The 17,264-nt window shown below is 35.5% G+C and overlaps 1 long non-coding RNA gene across 2 annotated transcripts; it reads left to right on the top strand.

Annotated features, from left to right (window-relative positions):
• Positions 1-11,054: 11,054 nt before the first annotated feature.
• LOC107621836 (uncharacterized) lies at positions 11,055-13,422 on the top strand. 2 transcript variants are annotated; one of them, XR_015880980.1, is made up of 7 exons: positions 11,055-11,534; positions 12,028-12,067; positions 12,168-12,220; positions 12,368-12,427; positions 12,619-12,685; positions 12,788-12,915; positions 13,322-13,422. It is a non-coding gene; the product is annotated as an uncharacterized LOC107621836 (long non-coding RNA). The 2 variants fall into 2 exon arrangements; XR_015880982.1 differs by lacking the exon at positions 12,619-12,685.
• The last annotated feature ends 3,842 nt before the right edge of the window (positions 13,423-17,264 follow it).

Genomic DNA, 17,264 nt, shown 5'->3' with positions numbered 1-17,264 from the left:
ATTTTGAAATAATTTGATACTGGAAATTATTTGAATGACCGAGAGGTGTTTGGTTTGGTGGTTGGGACCCTTGAAAGGTGGCAGAAATTCGAGTTTTAGAGGAGATACTGCCGAAATTTCTATAAAAATCAGAGTTTTGATTTGAAGTGTTATTTTAAAAAGAAAAAGATTATTATATAGCTTGTATATTTGACACTAATTGTTAACTTCCCAGGTTCCCCCATGGGCATGCGTATATATATGGAATGTTATGTTATTAAGCTTGGAGTTTGACTCCATGGAATATTATATTTAAGCTTGGAGTTTGACTCCATTAATATTATTTTTGAGCTTGAGGATGCGCACACAGAGGGACTGTCCAATGGTTAGTTACCAGGACATATCGGGTTGGCTATATAATCGACAGATGAGACTCATCAGCCATAGGACAGGCATACATCATGTGCATTTGTATATTTTACTTGAGTGTGCATTGTTTTAGTTTGCTTAATTGCTTAATTATGCTTATCTGTTACTTGAGAGACCCCTCTTGGCGGAGGTGTGAGAGGGGTTGTTCCACCGGTGATTCGGAGGAGACAGAAAGTGAAGTGTTAGGTTAAAGTTAGATTTAGAATTTGAATACCTTAGATAACTTATTTAATTTCTGGTTTAGTTGGATCTTTAAGCTGAAATCTGAGTGTCGAAATTCTAGGAATGCCATTGGCTTTTTCCGGGACCCTTTATATTAACTATGCGGGCACCTTTGCTATGCTGAGAATCCCTGCTTCTCATTCCATACATATTTCTGTTGTTTTTCAGATGTAAGTCGAGAGGCACCTCGTTGAATGTCTGGAGTTTCTTGTGCAAGAGAAGTTTGTTTTTTTGGGATGCTGTATTTTGTATTTGTGCTATGTATATATGTATATAGATTCTCCTCCGTATATATTTTATGTTTGTACCTCCTAGAGGTTGATTTGAAGAAACAGGTATTTTTTTTCTATAGTTTTAGTTATATTTTGGGTTATATAAATATATATAATTACATACTATGGCTGGCCTTAGCTTCGCAGGTCAAGTCTGGAGCTTGATATCTGTATTTTGAAACTCCGTTATGTATATTATATTTTTAGCTTTATTTTGATCTTACCTATTCGTTTTACGATTATCCATGTAAGTGTAACATGATTTTCTGTTTTTGTTTTTGCTTAGCCTCTTCTTCAAGGCTCCTAGTTACAAAATTCTTTCAACTATATTTATATATCTTTTCTTTTAAAGGTCGTAATACCTCGCCACCTCTGCTTTACGAATTAAGTATAAGGCTCTGTGTTGTAGGGTGTACATTATAGTATCAAAGTAGTTCGTTCCTATAGAGCCTGAGGGATGGACTGATTCTGCTTCTGACCATACTCTGAGTCATGTTTATGTCCTATATATGCTATCTGACTGATAAACATAGGATAAAGTTCACGAGCATGCATTTAGAACTTTGAAGCACTAGACTTAAGATATTGAGACTGATCACCTTGATATCAATTGTTTGGTGTGAATAGGAACTAAATGGCACCTCGTGGACGCAGTCGTGGTTGAATATGGAGAGGTAATGAGGTAACCATAACGGTAGGTAGCTTGATTGACTTCGTAACTGCGATGACGAACGTGGCTGCTGCCGTTTATGCTGCTGGTATTGCGACCAACCGAGTAGTGGATTGGATGAGACAATAAGCTAGAAATGGAAATGAAGGTAATAATGAAATTGATGGGGGAGATAATATTCTGAGTGTAGTGGTACCAATAGAGATAGTGAGTTTTCCGAAGTTAGTTAACACGAACCAAGTAACGGGAGAAAGCTTGAGAAGGATTGTAGTGGCAACGAGTGACCACCGGGAATCCTACACAAAGAAGAAGGGAAAGAAGATCATGCCAAGGAGCCAGAGTTTTGAAAGGAAGGGTTATGTTTCCCTACGTCTTCAGGACCAACACAATGACCAAACGAACGACAACCACCAAAGACCTAGCGAGGAAAAGCAGGTGAGTACTCAGCTGAATAATTTAAAGTGCCCGATATGCAAAAGGTATCATCAAGACAAGTCGTGCAGGGCCGGGCTAAGCGTATGTTAAAGTGCGGGGAACCAAGGCATATGTCTTGGAATTGTCCACATAGGAAAGGCTGGGATGCAGCTAACGTAAATCGGGCGGTTCAATTTGTATATCTTAATGGACCACCCAATTACTCACCCATTAAATCAGACCGTCTGATTTGTTCTTTCTTGCCATCATAATGGCGTAAAATACTCTATTCCCCAATAACACTGTAAAAAATTACTAGTTGAACTATAACTATTTTATTTTTATATCACATACATATGTAGAGTGTAGCGATATAATTCACGTTTATCATATGGTCCGTGTAAAATTACAACAAAAAAAAACATATGATGAACTATTACGTGAGAATAGAATTTAAATAGTTTTGGACTGCATATTTATAACATGCACATATGTTGATATTTATACTTAAAAGCATATTGTAAACACTTAAATATAAAGCAACTATTTTTTATGTATATTCAATTATGTCAAATTTAGATGTTAAGTTGTCACTCTTAATTCAATTCTCATCCTAAAAATCATATAAAATGAAAATTTGAGAAAAGAAATAGTATGTGTATATAAAAAATCAGTTAATAAATCTGTTATTATATATTTTTATACAAATATATGTATTGTTTAATTTATTTTAAATATATATTTTATATTTTAACATATATATGGGTAGTTGATTTAGTATTTAATATTTTGAGTACATCTAACATGGTTATTTTAGAAATGATAAGTATATAAACTACTATTTTTAAGATTGCATATTATTGGACAACCATCATCATTGGTCTAACACAAGAAAAAATCATATGTTAAAATAACTGAACTCTGATACCATATCAAGATAGTGGACATAGAGGCATAAGAGTGAATAAAATCATATTGTGTATTTTCACTATTGATTAATTATTACAACTACAAAATATATACATGTATAATTCTGTATACATGATCATATTTCTACCAAATTTTTGTGAAATTTACAAAAGATTCTTATTCTAATAGAATGATTTTATATCTATGAGTGATTATTTTAAGAATAAAAAATGTGTATGAAAATAAAATGAGAAGAAAGATAGAGATAATTTATTCTATTTGGGAATGTTTATTCTTTTGATCTTATTTGTACTGGACTAATGATGCTGGCTGGTTCAATATGTCCCCACAAACTAAAGAATAATATATATCAAGAATTCCTAACTTGGATAAGTTAATATGAAAAGGTTAAGTAGGAAGTGGCTTGTCAAAGATGTCAGCTAGTTATCCTTAAAAAGGAATGAGGAGCTTCATTACTCTGCCTTGAGCTTTTTGACAAATTAGGTGACAGTTGACTTCCAAATATTTGATATACTTAGTAAAAATTAGATTCACAGCAATATGTAAAGCACTCTAATTGTCAAAGAACAATAGTAGAGGATGGTAAAGTGGTATTGGTAAGAACGCAGTACTCGACTTCAGTGAAAAAACGAGCAATAATAGCCTGTTTCTTAGTTTTTCAAGAAACTAATGATTCTCCTAAAAAAATACTATCTTAGCAAGAACCGATGAGTATTTGGATAATCTGCCTAATTAGGATCATTAAAGCCACAAATCTAAAAATTAGAACTTCTAGGAAAGAAAAGTCCCCTGCGTGAACTACTGTTAAGGTACTGAAGAACCTAACAATAACTTTATAATGGGCTCGAGTTAGTGCAGCCAAAAAATGATTAAGCTACTGAGTAGTATATGTAAAGTCCAAAAAAGTGGTAGTGAGATAGATAATACAACCAATTAAGCAATGATAAATAAAGAATTCCAGGAGAAAACTGTCATCTTAAGAAAGTTTTGTTGATATTCATGGGGACACTAATAAATTGATCATCTAAGAGTCTTGAATTTGAAAAAAATTCTAATCAGTACTTATGCTGTGAAAGTTAAATTTTTTTATTAGAATGAGACACTTCAATTCCTGAAAAATATTTTGAAGGTTTTAATTGCCTTTTGCATTCAGTTCTACTTTTTTCTTCTCTTCTTCATTCCATTCATTGTCTTCTTTAGAAGCCACTTCTTGATCAGTATTTTGCATAATCGAGATGTCTTTATCATTCATAATAATTTTGCATAAAGATCCTCTATGAGTAGTTGCTTTTGTTGAAAAATAGAGGCATATCTTTGGACTACCTTTAAATGAGTTTAAAGGCCACAATATTAGCATTAATATTGGCCATGGATCTCTACTTCAAGCTGTGAAATTAGATGCCTTGAGACCTTACTCCTTATACCAATTGAAGGTTTTAGTTGACTTTGAGAATAGCAATTGAATCAAGGATCTCTTTTGGAAGCTACTACATTAAAGGCTTAGACCTTTATTGCCGTTAATTACATAATAAGAAATGTAGGAGAATTTTTTTGGTTACCCACAGTATCCCCCAACCTGACAGGCTAAGGACTAATCAATTATGGATCGGAGCTCCATTTAAGAGTTTGTCACTGGCCAATGAGTTGCTGCATGTACATGGCAGGATTCGAACCTCCGATACTTGCTTAAGTGAACTAGTGAGCTAACCATTAGACCAACCCAACTTGGTTGCAAGAGATTTTTTTGTTTTGTCTCATCTCGAAATTATACAAAACATATAAAGGAAGAGAAGCTTGCACCACTGTCTATCTTGGTTTAGCCACTTAGTACAATATAATCTACATCCACTCTCCAGTACAACAATATTGAAATTTCTACTATAATTTTAAAAAAATTACAAACACCAATTTTAAATATTACAACCTAGTCCATCTAGAAATTACCTAAGCTTTTCACAAAGCTTCTCAAGTACTAAACTCATCTAACCTAGTTTCACTCTAAGTGCTATCCCAATGTAAAAAGAAAAATCCAACCTGGTTCACCAAACCACTAAATTTTTACACAAGATCAGTTAACCTCTAAAATGCTAACCAATTTAAAAAAGAGGAACTAATCCTAGTTCAAGCAACCAAAAATTTGTCTGCAATAAAGTGTCTTTCTGTTTGTCTTTATTCCCTTATGATTTTGCTAAATGTATAGCCATGATTTAATCATGGTCCTTTATGATGGTACTATGAAATTTCATCATCTTGTTTTCCTTTAACTCCAAGTAGCTTGAACATATTCCTTCTTTTGGTATGATTCTTTAAAACCAATTTGATGAGTTATGTCCAAACTGATTTTTTTAATCCCAATTTTATTGTGTTGATTCTGTTTCTTCTTTTTTTACTAAAGAATTGATTTTATTTGCTAACTTTATTGATATGGGTTGAATTCTATTTTTTTATTTTGGACCTGCAACACTAAACACACATCAAAATACAATAATAATTTGGCTATTAATTCACAATTCAACTAATGTATGTCCTCAATTGTTAATTTTAACTCTAAACTTAACATATTATAAAAGTGTCAAGATTTTTAATTTTATAATGAGAGTTCATGGTCTTTTTTATAGTTGTCATTTCAAAAATTGAATTCTCAGTAATCACAAAATTATTAACATATGCCATCTATGAAATTTATAAAAGATTCATATTTTAATAGAATATGAGTCTCTATTTCTAGAAAAAAAATCATGTGAGTGAAAATAAAATAAAAAGAAATATATAGATGATTTATTCTATTTGGATCTGGTTATCCTTTTTATCTTTCTTGTGTTGGGCCAGTGACGATGGCTGGTTTAATACATATTTTGTGTTAAAAAAAATACTTACTAATCATAAACTAAACAACTAATTATGATTTTGAAAGAACTACTATCCCTAACTTAACTAACATAATTTGTTCATAATTTGTAACACTCTTCTTTTGAAGTTGGCGGATAAATTAAACGAACAATTGCATTTTTCTCATGGTTTGCATAAATCTATAAGTAGGGGTGGGAATAGGCTAGGCAGCCTGCCAGGAGCCTGCAACTTGGCCTGTATTTAGCCTGGTATAGCCTGACTTGGTCTAAAATAATTCCATGTCTAGGCTAATTTAAAATCCTAATTCTGTTAATAGGCCAGACACAGGCTCACTAAATAGCCTAATAAGCCTGTCAGGTGTAACACCCTACCACACAAAACTTTACGCTTAAGTCGTAAAGTTGAGGTGGTGAGGTACTACGACCTCTAAAATAAAATGTATACATAATAATAGTTGAAAAGAATTTATAACGAGGAGTCTGGAAGAAAAGTTTAAACAAAAGTCGCAAAACGAGAAGTGCAACGCTCACGTAAACGGAAACTTGCGTACGAAGAAAAGTAAAGACACACACACACATAGGAACGGAGTGTCAAAAGATACAGGATAGCAAGCTCTTAACTCGACCTGCAGAGCCAAGGTTGCCCGGAAAATATTTACATACATATATACAATCCCAAGTTTCCCAGAATACTCAAAATAAACCCTAATTCTCTATCAAGCCTCTATGAGGTACAAAAGTAAAACATACACAATGGAGAGTCTAAACATATATATATATATATATATATATATATATATATATATATATATATATATATATATATATATATATATATATATAGCCTAAAATCAAAATACATCAACCCGACTTTGCTTGCAAAAGAAACTCCAGATGCCTAGCGAGGTGCCTCTCGATCTGTATCTGAAAAAGACAACATATGTATGGAATAAGAACTAGGGATTCTCAGCATGGTAATAGTGCCCACATAAATAATATATAAGATCCCGCGAAAGCCAAAGGCAATCCTAGAACTCCGACACTCAGACTAAAAACTTAGAGTTATACTTTAAACCAAAAACTAGGTGAACTATCTTTGGTACTTAGGTTCTAGTCTAATTTTAACTTAACACCTCAATCTCTCCTTCCTCCAATCCTTCAAACTCTGGTGGAACTATCTTCGTCACACCTTCACCATACGAGGGGTCTCTTAGTTGCACGGACATACAATTCAAGCAAGTACATGACAAGTAAAATACAAATACAGCAAATAAATCAGATAGCAGTTAATTATAATTAAGCAATTAGGAAAACCAATACAAATGCATACTCAAACAAATCATACAAATGCACATGATGCATGCCTGTCCTACTGGCTGTTAGCTCACATGTCGATTATACTGCCAAAACCCGACACATTCCGGTAGCTAACCGGATTCCATTTCTCGTTTGCGCATCTCCAAGAGGCATAACATTGGGGATTAATGCCCTACCACCTTCTCTTGGAGGCATACACCAGGGGGAATGAATCGGGGGATTAGTGCCCTACCACCTTCCCTTAGTGAGGTCGTGCCATACCAATCGGGGGATTAGTGCCCTACCACCTTGTAGACAGAGAGAGAGAATGTGAGGAAAAACGTCAGGGGATTAGTATCCTACCACCTTCCTCACATACCACATAACACAATTACAAGGAATGCGGGGGAATGAATTGAGAGATTAGTGCCCTACCGCCTTTTCCACATCGAACACATCACATTCATAGAAAATATGGGGGAAAAAGATCAAAAGATTAGCGCCCTACTGCCTTCCTCACATCCAACTCATCAATATCATCATTTCTATTAATTATGTCTCATTCATTTTCGCATTTCATCAACCACAAATCATTACTCAAAACCTTTCTTCACCGCCAAGTTAACACTCCCTCAAGGTGCTCCCCTTTCACCAAGATTAAAAATAAGTATTAGGTCCTTAAAGAGTAAAAATAGATGTTTAGAGGTTTAAAATCATGTTTAGATCACAAAAATGCAATGTTTTCGAAAACAGGATCCCGCGTATGCAACTATTGTTCGCGTACACGTGCCACCATGAATAGAGGAGAAATCCCAAGTCGCGTGCCACTCGCTTGCGTACGCAAGACGGGAAAAATCTCTTCTCGCGTACGCGAGACGTCTAAACAGAACAAAATGTCCGCGTCGCGTGCGTGTGTCACGTATGCATGCCCCTCAGGAATGGTAAAAAGCTGTTTAAGTTCTGCAAAAATTATCTTTACACACCAAACTTTCGATGAGCATAACTTTTTCGTTAAAAATCGTTTTTAGTCTATTCTTCAAACGGCGTAAACCTCACGGACCTAATTTTCATTTAAGATAAATTTGGAAAAGTTTGGGGGTCTGGAAGCCGAGTTATGGCCTGCTGAAGTTCGGTCAAAAATCAAGTGTATATAAAGAATTGCCAAACCTCCATTTTACCAAACTTCCTATACCAAATCAACATTTTATACCTCAAATTACCTCTAAAAGCATCTAACACAACTCCATATGCTGTCCATATCTTTCACAACCTACCATACCTCAATTTGGACAACTTTATTCCAACAATTCTCAATTTATATAAACACAATTTACCAATTATCAACATTCACAATTTCACACTCATTATCCTCATCAATCATCATCAAAATTATCATTCATCAACCCATTTCAAGATAACTCAACAATTTCATTAAGTTACTAGCTCTCAACATACATACATGCTTCAACGTATCCTAAGGTCGTCTAGCCTAAGTTTTCACGTTACATTATATATTATGTAACACCCTAATTACCCTAAGCTTTACCTCATGCTATAAAACAAAGGATAACTAAGTGTCATGACAATTCTAAGACTTATACGATAATATATATATATATATATATATATATATATATATATAAAGGAATAATAATAATACGAGAAGTCCGATGAAGAATTTCAGCTCTGAATAGAAATAGAAAAGCATAAAGCGTTCACACGATAACTAGAAGCATAAAGGCACAAGATACACATAAGACATAATACAATAATAATCAATATATATATATATATATATATAAGTACGATAGTCATAAGAACTCTAGCCGTAGCCCACGAAGTTTAGGCCGACTAATTACAAACAAACGATACAGAATTTTTGAATTAAAACAACATATACAACTTATCTCTCAAAGTCAAGCCTCTACGACAACAAAGATACAAAAAGTGAGAGTATATCTATGACAAAGTAAATCCAAAATACAAAAGGTGATAAAAGATCCTCTGCTCTGTCACCATCTCGCAACTCACCGAGGTGGGTTACGACCTGCATCTGAAAAACAACAATATATGGTATGAGAACCGGAGGTTCTCAGTATGGTAATAGTGTCTAATATATAAAATATAACGTTCTAGGACACCAAAAATAATTTGTGGCTTGTTTTGTTTTTTGTGTTTGGCATTTTTATTTTCGAGCTTAGGCCGCTTAAGTGTACCGAAAAAAATGACCAGGTTCTGTTAACGGGCCGAAGATTATAATGATCCTTTAAAAAGAAAAAATCACGACATAACTATATCTGTGAATAGGCCCTAGTATATACAGGCATTTCGCTAACAACGTCGGCAAATGGATCGGAACAAGGTTTGATGGTTTCGAATCTCCTGTGACCATCCAAAGTAGATCACAAACTTGTTCAGACTTAACGCCTTCATGTGCCAGGCAAGCAACCCCATGCCCTACAAATAGGTGAATCATTGTACTAACACCCGAGCTCAATTTTTTGTTCTCTACTTGTGGTATGTTTGTACCAATCGTTGAGTCTGGTTTACATTCTACATATCCTCATGCACCAACATTGCAAACGTAAGTGGTTATATGCAATAATTTTGTTAATTTGTATGCGGGTGCACCAATAAATGACTTAAGCACTCAATGTTGTCACTAGTGTATCCACGTTGAATAAGGAAATTCGGAAACTCACAGAATGCATATGCCAACATAACGAAGTGACCGCAGAATTGCTGGATGCATTGATTCTTCTGACAAAGATTCAACAGAGAAAGCATGAGCATGATGGGGGTACTGGAGTTAGGTGTGCGTGTCGGAATGACATGCAGTCAAAGCGGTGGCTACGAATGGAGAATGTTTCTAATGACAATGAAGGCACTCGTGATACGACCCCAGTGGATGCTGACGACCCGATGTATGTGCCCATGTTGGATACAAACTTTAGCGTTCATCACATGCCTTCAGATCAAAGAAGTCGAAGACAGCCACCCGCACTTGATGGTCTACCCATCACAAAAGTTAACAACGGAATCCCCCCAACTTGGTCATCCCTAATCCCGTCGCTATCATTTCTACATCAATCCCATGATTCTATAGCAATTTCTGGCTTTGTCACATCATTTGCTTGTGGTAACCCAATACTTTGTACCAGGTTGACGTCACCAGTGAACCTACTCATGAGACTCGATGGGATCATCGTGGGGCTAGGAAATCCCCGATGCTCTCTACTTCCCTCAGAAAGCACTACAATTACCTCGCACTGGTTGGAAGTGACGGAGTAGTGAACGTATCAGAACTGCTACGCATGAATGTGGAGAAGATCCCTAACATTATGTCATTGTTGCCAAATATTGATTATAACATCTTCTTATGCACTCAAAACAAACTAGTTCTGATATTTTGTGGTTGTCTTACAAAATTTGAAGCTAGCATTCGTACCAACCCGACGTATGGATCTTGTAGGGGTAGAGCTTGCAGTGGCAACATACATTTTCAGCAAAGATCTCCCCAAGAGGTAATGACTGTTTGACAAAGATAAAATTTTACAAAGATCTTTGTTGACAGATTTAAGTTGAGAAGGGAATTTATTTTCTTAACCTTAACGTTCCCATAAGAGCAAATTCATTCCCGGTTTTTATTTTTTTACTATTCCTCTACACACGTGGATGGAAGTTATTATTCTTTCACTACTAGAAAACTAGTTATTACAGATGGATATTTCCGATGGATTTTATCCCACGGAAATACAGAGGAAATTTCAGAGGGATTTTTTGTCGGAAAACAAAAAAATGGATTAGCATAAATTACAGACGGAAAAGAGAATCCATCTATAATTCCGTCGGAAAAATTAATTTTTTTCCGTGAAAAATGGTTACAGACGGATATCCGTCTGTAATTAAATAGACAAAACACTGCGTTTTATTAAATTATTACAGACGGAAAATCCGTCTGTAATTTAAATTTTCCGTCGGAAATATTAGATTAACCCTAGCTCAGATCTTACCCTCTCTCGATCCATTCACACTCCACACAAGTTTAGCATGAGCTTCTTCCTCTCTCCATCCACGCTCTCTCCATCGCTCCATCCATGCTCTCCCCATCGCAGGAGCTTCTTTCACCACCGCCGCTCCCCCCATCGCTCCGTCCATGAAGAAGCTCTGTCCACGAAGAAGCTCCATCGCTTACGAGCTCAATTTTTCTACTTTTGTTTGAGCTGTGTTTCAGTCCCATCCATTTAGATCTGCGCTTCTGAATTTCAGATCGCGTTCCGGTAACCTCTATTTCTCTTTTTTTTTTCTGTATTCTCTCTTCAAGTTCTTCATTCACTTGCCCTCACTGCACATTCTTCTCGTCTCACGATCTAATCTCATGGCTCCTAACACTGTTACGGACTTTGTTTTCTTGTCAGATTCAATTTGAGACAATAATCACTTCCGTCATTTCAAAGATTGAACGCAGATATGGTAATCCTTTTGTTTCCTCACAATCCCGCACTTTGATATTTTTTTAGGCTTCTCTATCAGCTACAATTTTGATATGTGCATGTAATTTGAATCTATGATACATTTACATGGGCTTCGTGTTGTGTAATTGTACACACTTGCCTTATAATTGAGATCTATTCATGGTGAGGTTTGTATTTGAATGTTCTTCAAGATTACTATTGGATCTTCTGATTTAGCTTATGATACCCGGTGTTATTTCCCTTTCTCCTCAAATTTAGCTATGATAGGTTGCTGTAAATTCTATTTCGTACAAAATTAGTGATGAATTAGATTATATGCAAGTTACTTGCCATTGAGCGTAGCCAAAATTGTGAGGTTGGGGCAGTGCTGGATTCCTTTGCAAAATGATGCATTTAACTGGGTTGGGGAATACTTCTGTCTTTCTTTCTATTTGCTTGAATTATCTTATACAACTTTGAATTTATGTTCTGAATTTTTTTCACCTATATAGGTTGTACTTGCTGCATCCGTTGTGGGCAAATCTGGTAAAGGTGAGACGTCTTGAATTGATGCTCAGTTAGGTGGTGCCTATATCAATATGGATTAGAAATTGTTGTTGCACTGACAAGGGCTTCTTTCTTTTGGATGCAGTTCTGGTTTCTAGGCAGTTTGTTGATAATGTTGCGCAGATATGTGTACTAGAGGTATATTGTATTCGCATTCTAGTTGTAATTGCTTTGCCTAGTTCAATTTCTGTATCCTTATTTATCTTAAATCTTCTCTCCTTTATTAATTATTTAGTAGTTCTGTGAAGACAGCTTACCTCTCCAAATTTATGTGAAGACAGAAAGTTATGAGAAAACAGCTTACCTCTCCAAATTTTCTGGATATGAATTGTAGCATTTCTCAAGGTGATAAACTCTTTTCTTGTTAAATGTGTATGGATTTGTCTCTTTTCATCATTATCCATATATATATTGCCAACTTCTCTTCGTATCCCTCACTCACTTACTATATCCCTCGCTTCATCAATTCTCTCCCTCATCACTCATCATCATCTCCATGGCTTGTTGCAACTACTTCTTCAACCCTCAACAAATAGATGAATATCCTTTCCCACTTCCCATTCAATTTTCCTTATATGATTATGATTATTACTATTATTCCAGGTAATTTAATTAGATTAAATTGTTACAACACTCTATATATACTTTTTTTTGTGAATTATTTGCCACTGTGCTGCATTTATTTATGTTTAATCTATATTTCAGTGGAAACAGTAACGAATATCCACCACTGGAATGTTGGGCACATGATTTTTCAATACAAGACATGGAGTGTTACCCTTCACTTTCTTTTTATGAAACTCTCTCCATCGAACCAATTTCAACTATTAAAGGTATATATATCATGATGATGACTGATGAGTTTCTTAAAATTTTTATTTACTTATTAGATTCTTATATTACTATAGCTACATATATTATACCTTGTCCTTAAATACATGCAGAATATGACTTTTATGATATTAAGAAAGGGTTTTCTGTCTGGAACGAAGTGGATGCCCGGCTTTGATTGTTCGGAAAAAGTAGTTTCGTCATCATCATTAAGAAAGGCTTTGATTGTTAAATGTGTATGGATTTGTCTCTGTATTTTGCTGACAAATCAGAGGTACCGTTTTGTTTTTTCACAAGTTTCCTTCTTCAAATTGAACTCAAGTTTGGTTTTTTTGAAGCTTTTCATTGGATGTCTTCTTGATGTTTGATAAAATGCCTGAACTAAAAATGAGAGTTTTTTTTTTTCAGGTGAAAACTGATGGAGCAAACTCTAAGGGAAGAAGATGCAGCTAACTGGGTTTACAGGGGTGAAGGAGCTGTTAATCTTGTTCTTGCTTACAATGGATCAAATCCTTCTTTTGTGAGTTATTTTTTCTTCACTAATTGGGGTTTAACTACATGGATTGAATGACACAATTGCATGCCATGATAATAAATGCTTATGTTGGTACGCTTAATAATATACAGATTTACTAATATTTTAATTTGTGGTTCTTTGGAGTAAGGAGCACCATGTAAAAACTAGTGCCTGAGCTTTTGTAGTCTTCTGTAACCGTGTCTTCATTGTCGTGAGTTTTTTGACATTTTCTATCTGTAGTTAGTCTTTTTGAACTATTGTCCATTTTTCCTTTCCTTTCCTTTCCTTATAAATATCCAAGGCTGGGACATGAAAAACTAAAACAAATTGCTTGTTGTGATTCACTATCTAGTAGTTGGGTATCCACAACCACAAAGTAGCTTCACCGTTGCTGAACTATATATATATAGTAACACCATCCCATCCACTTTACACTACCCAATCCTCATTCATCTTTCTTCACTTCACTCAAACTCATACCATAGCCACAACTAATTACTTTCAGAATGGAAAAATCTTCCTTCTTACTTCCATGCTTGATTCTCTTATTCCTCGTAGCCTCTGAAACTGGTATTCTCTTCTCTCTATTTTTTATTTTCCTCTTCATTGTATCTATTATATAATTTTTTCTTTCTTTCTTCTATTCATCCATTTATATTGGTTATTGTTTAGAGTATGGGCAGCACCTCTTAGTCTATGAGTTTCATAGAAATGGATCACTGCATGACTTCCTTAACCCGACTTTCTGAGTTGCCATGAGCTTCAGATAATGTGTATGTCAACTTGTCACAGGATAATTTTGAAAGAGCAAACGGACAGATATTCAATGTGGAAAACCCAGACAATGAAGTATCCGTGAAGGAACTAGTTGAGCTTATGATACAGGTGAGTTTTAACACATGCATTAGTTAGTTTATTCCTGTCTAATGAAATAAAAGCTTTTTCTCATTCTCGAGAAAAAAACCAGCACTGTGGACTCTATATAATATTGATATTTGTAATTTGTCTATAGATTTAAGCATTCTTACCATTCTCCTTTTCCATAGAGCTTGTTCATTAACAGTTAAAATTTTTAGTTTCTAGACTTGTATCTTTTGTTCTTGGCTCTCAAGATGCTTGATTGACTTCTCTAATTAGGGGATCCATTTTCCAAAACCCTTGTAGGTTGCCACAATTGCTTGGTTGGAAGCTGATTCTGTGTGTGGTAGTCACTCTGTTGCAATCCCTTTAGTGCTTGTCTTGCCTTATCTTTTCCGTCTAAACCAATGTCTCCGTCAGTACAAAGATACTGGGGAGAAAACTTGTCTTTTGAATGGTAAGAGCTATTTATTGCCTTAAATCATGCTGTCTTTTTGTTTCCTATTCAGAACCTTTTTTAGTTATCAATTGTTGGTCTAAATTTTGCAGGTTTAGGAAATTGATGTAATACATTATTCTTCTATCTTGGGCTTGTAATATGTTAAGAGTATTGGTTTTAATGTTGGAGTGTTTTATATTGCTTTAGTTAATCATATTCTTTTGTTTGTAATTTAACTGCTAGTTTTCTATGTTCTTTCTTTTATTGATTGAGTTCTTTAATCATTAATGATCAACCCATCATGTTTTCAACTCATCTTTTTGGTTATGGTTTCAGCTTTAAAATATTCAACCGCAGTGCCAGTTATCTTTCTCTCGGCCCTTAAATATCACGTATTCCTTGATAAGTGGACAAACTTTTATAGGCCTCTCTGGCTTCTGTCAAGTGTTGTGAACTCATCGTACTCTTTCTACTGGGATGTGAATAGAGATTGGGACCTAACGTTTGCCTAATATTTGTTTACCATGCATCTCTAAAGCATAGATAGAGACTGGGAAATCTTTAGGAAAATATGAGATGAACTTCTTACATTGTAATTAAGTCTCTGTAATCTCTCAAAGATAGAATGAAAAATAGAACACAAATGAAAAGAAAAAAGAAAGATAAACACCTCAAAGATAAAGGAAGTATATGAAAATTGTGAACAAATTGCAGTACCCTTTTAATGGAGCTACAGAAGCCCAATTGGCGTGCTCTCAATTGCGTTGGAAAGTAGACATCCTGGCCTTTCCACAAATATATAATAGTCCATTCTTTGCCCGAAATTTGATGGCCCAAATTGGCGTCCAAAGCCAACCTAAAACATCTTGGCGTAAAACGCCCAAACTGGCACCAGAATTGGAGTTAAACGCCCAAACTGGCACTCAAGCTGGCGTTTAACTCCAGGAACAGCCTATGCACGAAAAAGCTTCAATGCTCAGCCCAAGCACACACCAAGTGGGCCCCAAAAGTGGATTTCTGCACAATCTGTACTTAGTTACTCATTTTCTGTAAACCCTAGTAACTAGTTTAGTATAAATAGCACTTTTTACTATTGTATTAAGATCTTTATCTAATCTTTATCATCTCTGGACGTTTAGTCCTTAGACTTTACCATTGTTCATGTTTTGGAGGCTGGCCATTTGGCCATGCCTAGACCTTTTTCACTTATGTATTTTCAATGGTGGAGTTTCTACACCCCATAGATTAAGGTGTGGAGCTCTGCTGTTCTTCATGAATTAATGCAATTACTACTGTTTTTCTATTCAATTCACGCCTACTTCTTCTCCAAGATATACTCGCGTACTTAATTTAGTTAAGTCAGAATAAAGGGTGACCTGTGACAATCACCCAATCTTCGTTACTCGCTTAGCCAAGATCCGCGTGCCTGACAACCACAAAGCGGTCTACATGATGTTCAATGTAGTCATTGGACGATAGCTGGAGTATATTCTCTTGGATATCTAATACACAAACCGAGTCTGTGAGATTAGTATCTTCGTGGTATAGGCTAGAATAATTGGCAGCCATTCCTGGGATCCGGAAAGTCTAAACCTTATCTGTGGTATTCCGAGTAGGATCTGGGAGGGGATGACTGTAAGGAGCTTCAAACCTGCGAATGTTGGCGCAAGTGACAGTGTGCAAAAGGATCAATGGATCCTATTCCAACGCTCGCGGGAACCGACAGATGATTAGCCATGCGGTAGCTGTACCTGGTATTTTTCATCCGAGACGAGAAATCCGACAGTTGATTAGCCGTGCAGAAACCGTAGAGGACCATTTTCACTAAGAGGATCTTACAGCTTGCCATGGAAGGAAGTAATGTATGGTTGCAAGAAGGCAATGGGAAAGCAGAGGTTCAGAAGCAACTTTGTATCTCCATACGCTTATCTGAAATTTCCACCAGTGAATTACATAAGTAACTTTATTTTATTTTATGTTTTATTTATCTTTTAATTATCAAAACCTCATAACCATTTGAATCCGCCTGACTGAGATTTACAAGGATGATCATAGCTTGCTTCAAGCCGACAATCTCCATGGGATCGACCCTTACTCACGTAAGGTATTACTTGGACAACCCACTTCACTTGCTGGTTAGTTGCACCGGAGTTGTGAAAAGTGTGAATCACAATTCCGTGCACCATGTTTTTGGCGCTGTTGCCAGGGATTGTTCGAGTTTGAACAACTGACGGTTCATCTTGTTGCTTAAATTGGATAATTTTATTTTATGTTTAAGTTTTTATTATTTTTATTTTCGAAAAAAATATACAAAAAAATTTATTATAATTTTCGAAAAATTCCAAAAAAAAATGTGTTCTTCAAAATTTTTAAGAACGAATTCTAGAGTTTCATAAGATATGTTGAAGCCTGGCTGGCTGTTTAGCCATGTCTAATCTTTTGGACTGAGGCTTCCACTTCTCATTGACATGCTTGTATGTTTTATGCTAAAGCTTGGCTGGCTATTTGGCCATGTCTAATCTTTTGGACCGAAGCTT

This window comes from Arachis ipaensis, chromosome B10 (assembly GCF_059453495.1).
Source record: "Arachis ipaensis isolate K30076 ecotype BB chromosome B10, ASM5945349v1, whole genome shotgun sequence".
Taxonomy (NCBI): Eukaryota; Viridiplantae; Streptophyta; class Magnoliopsida; order Fabales; family Fabaceae; genus Arachis; species Arachis ipaensis.
This window is presented reverse-complemented; position numbering and strand designations above follow the sequence as displayed.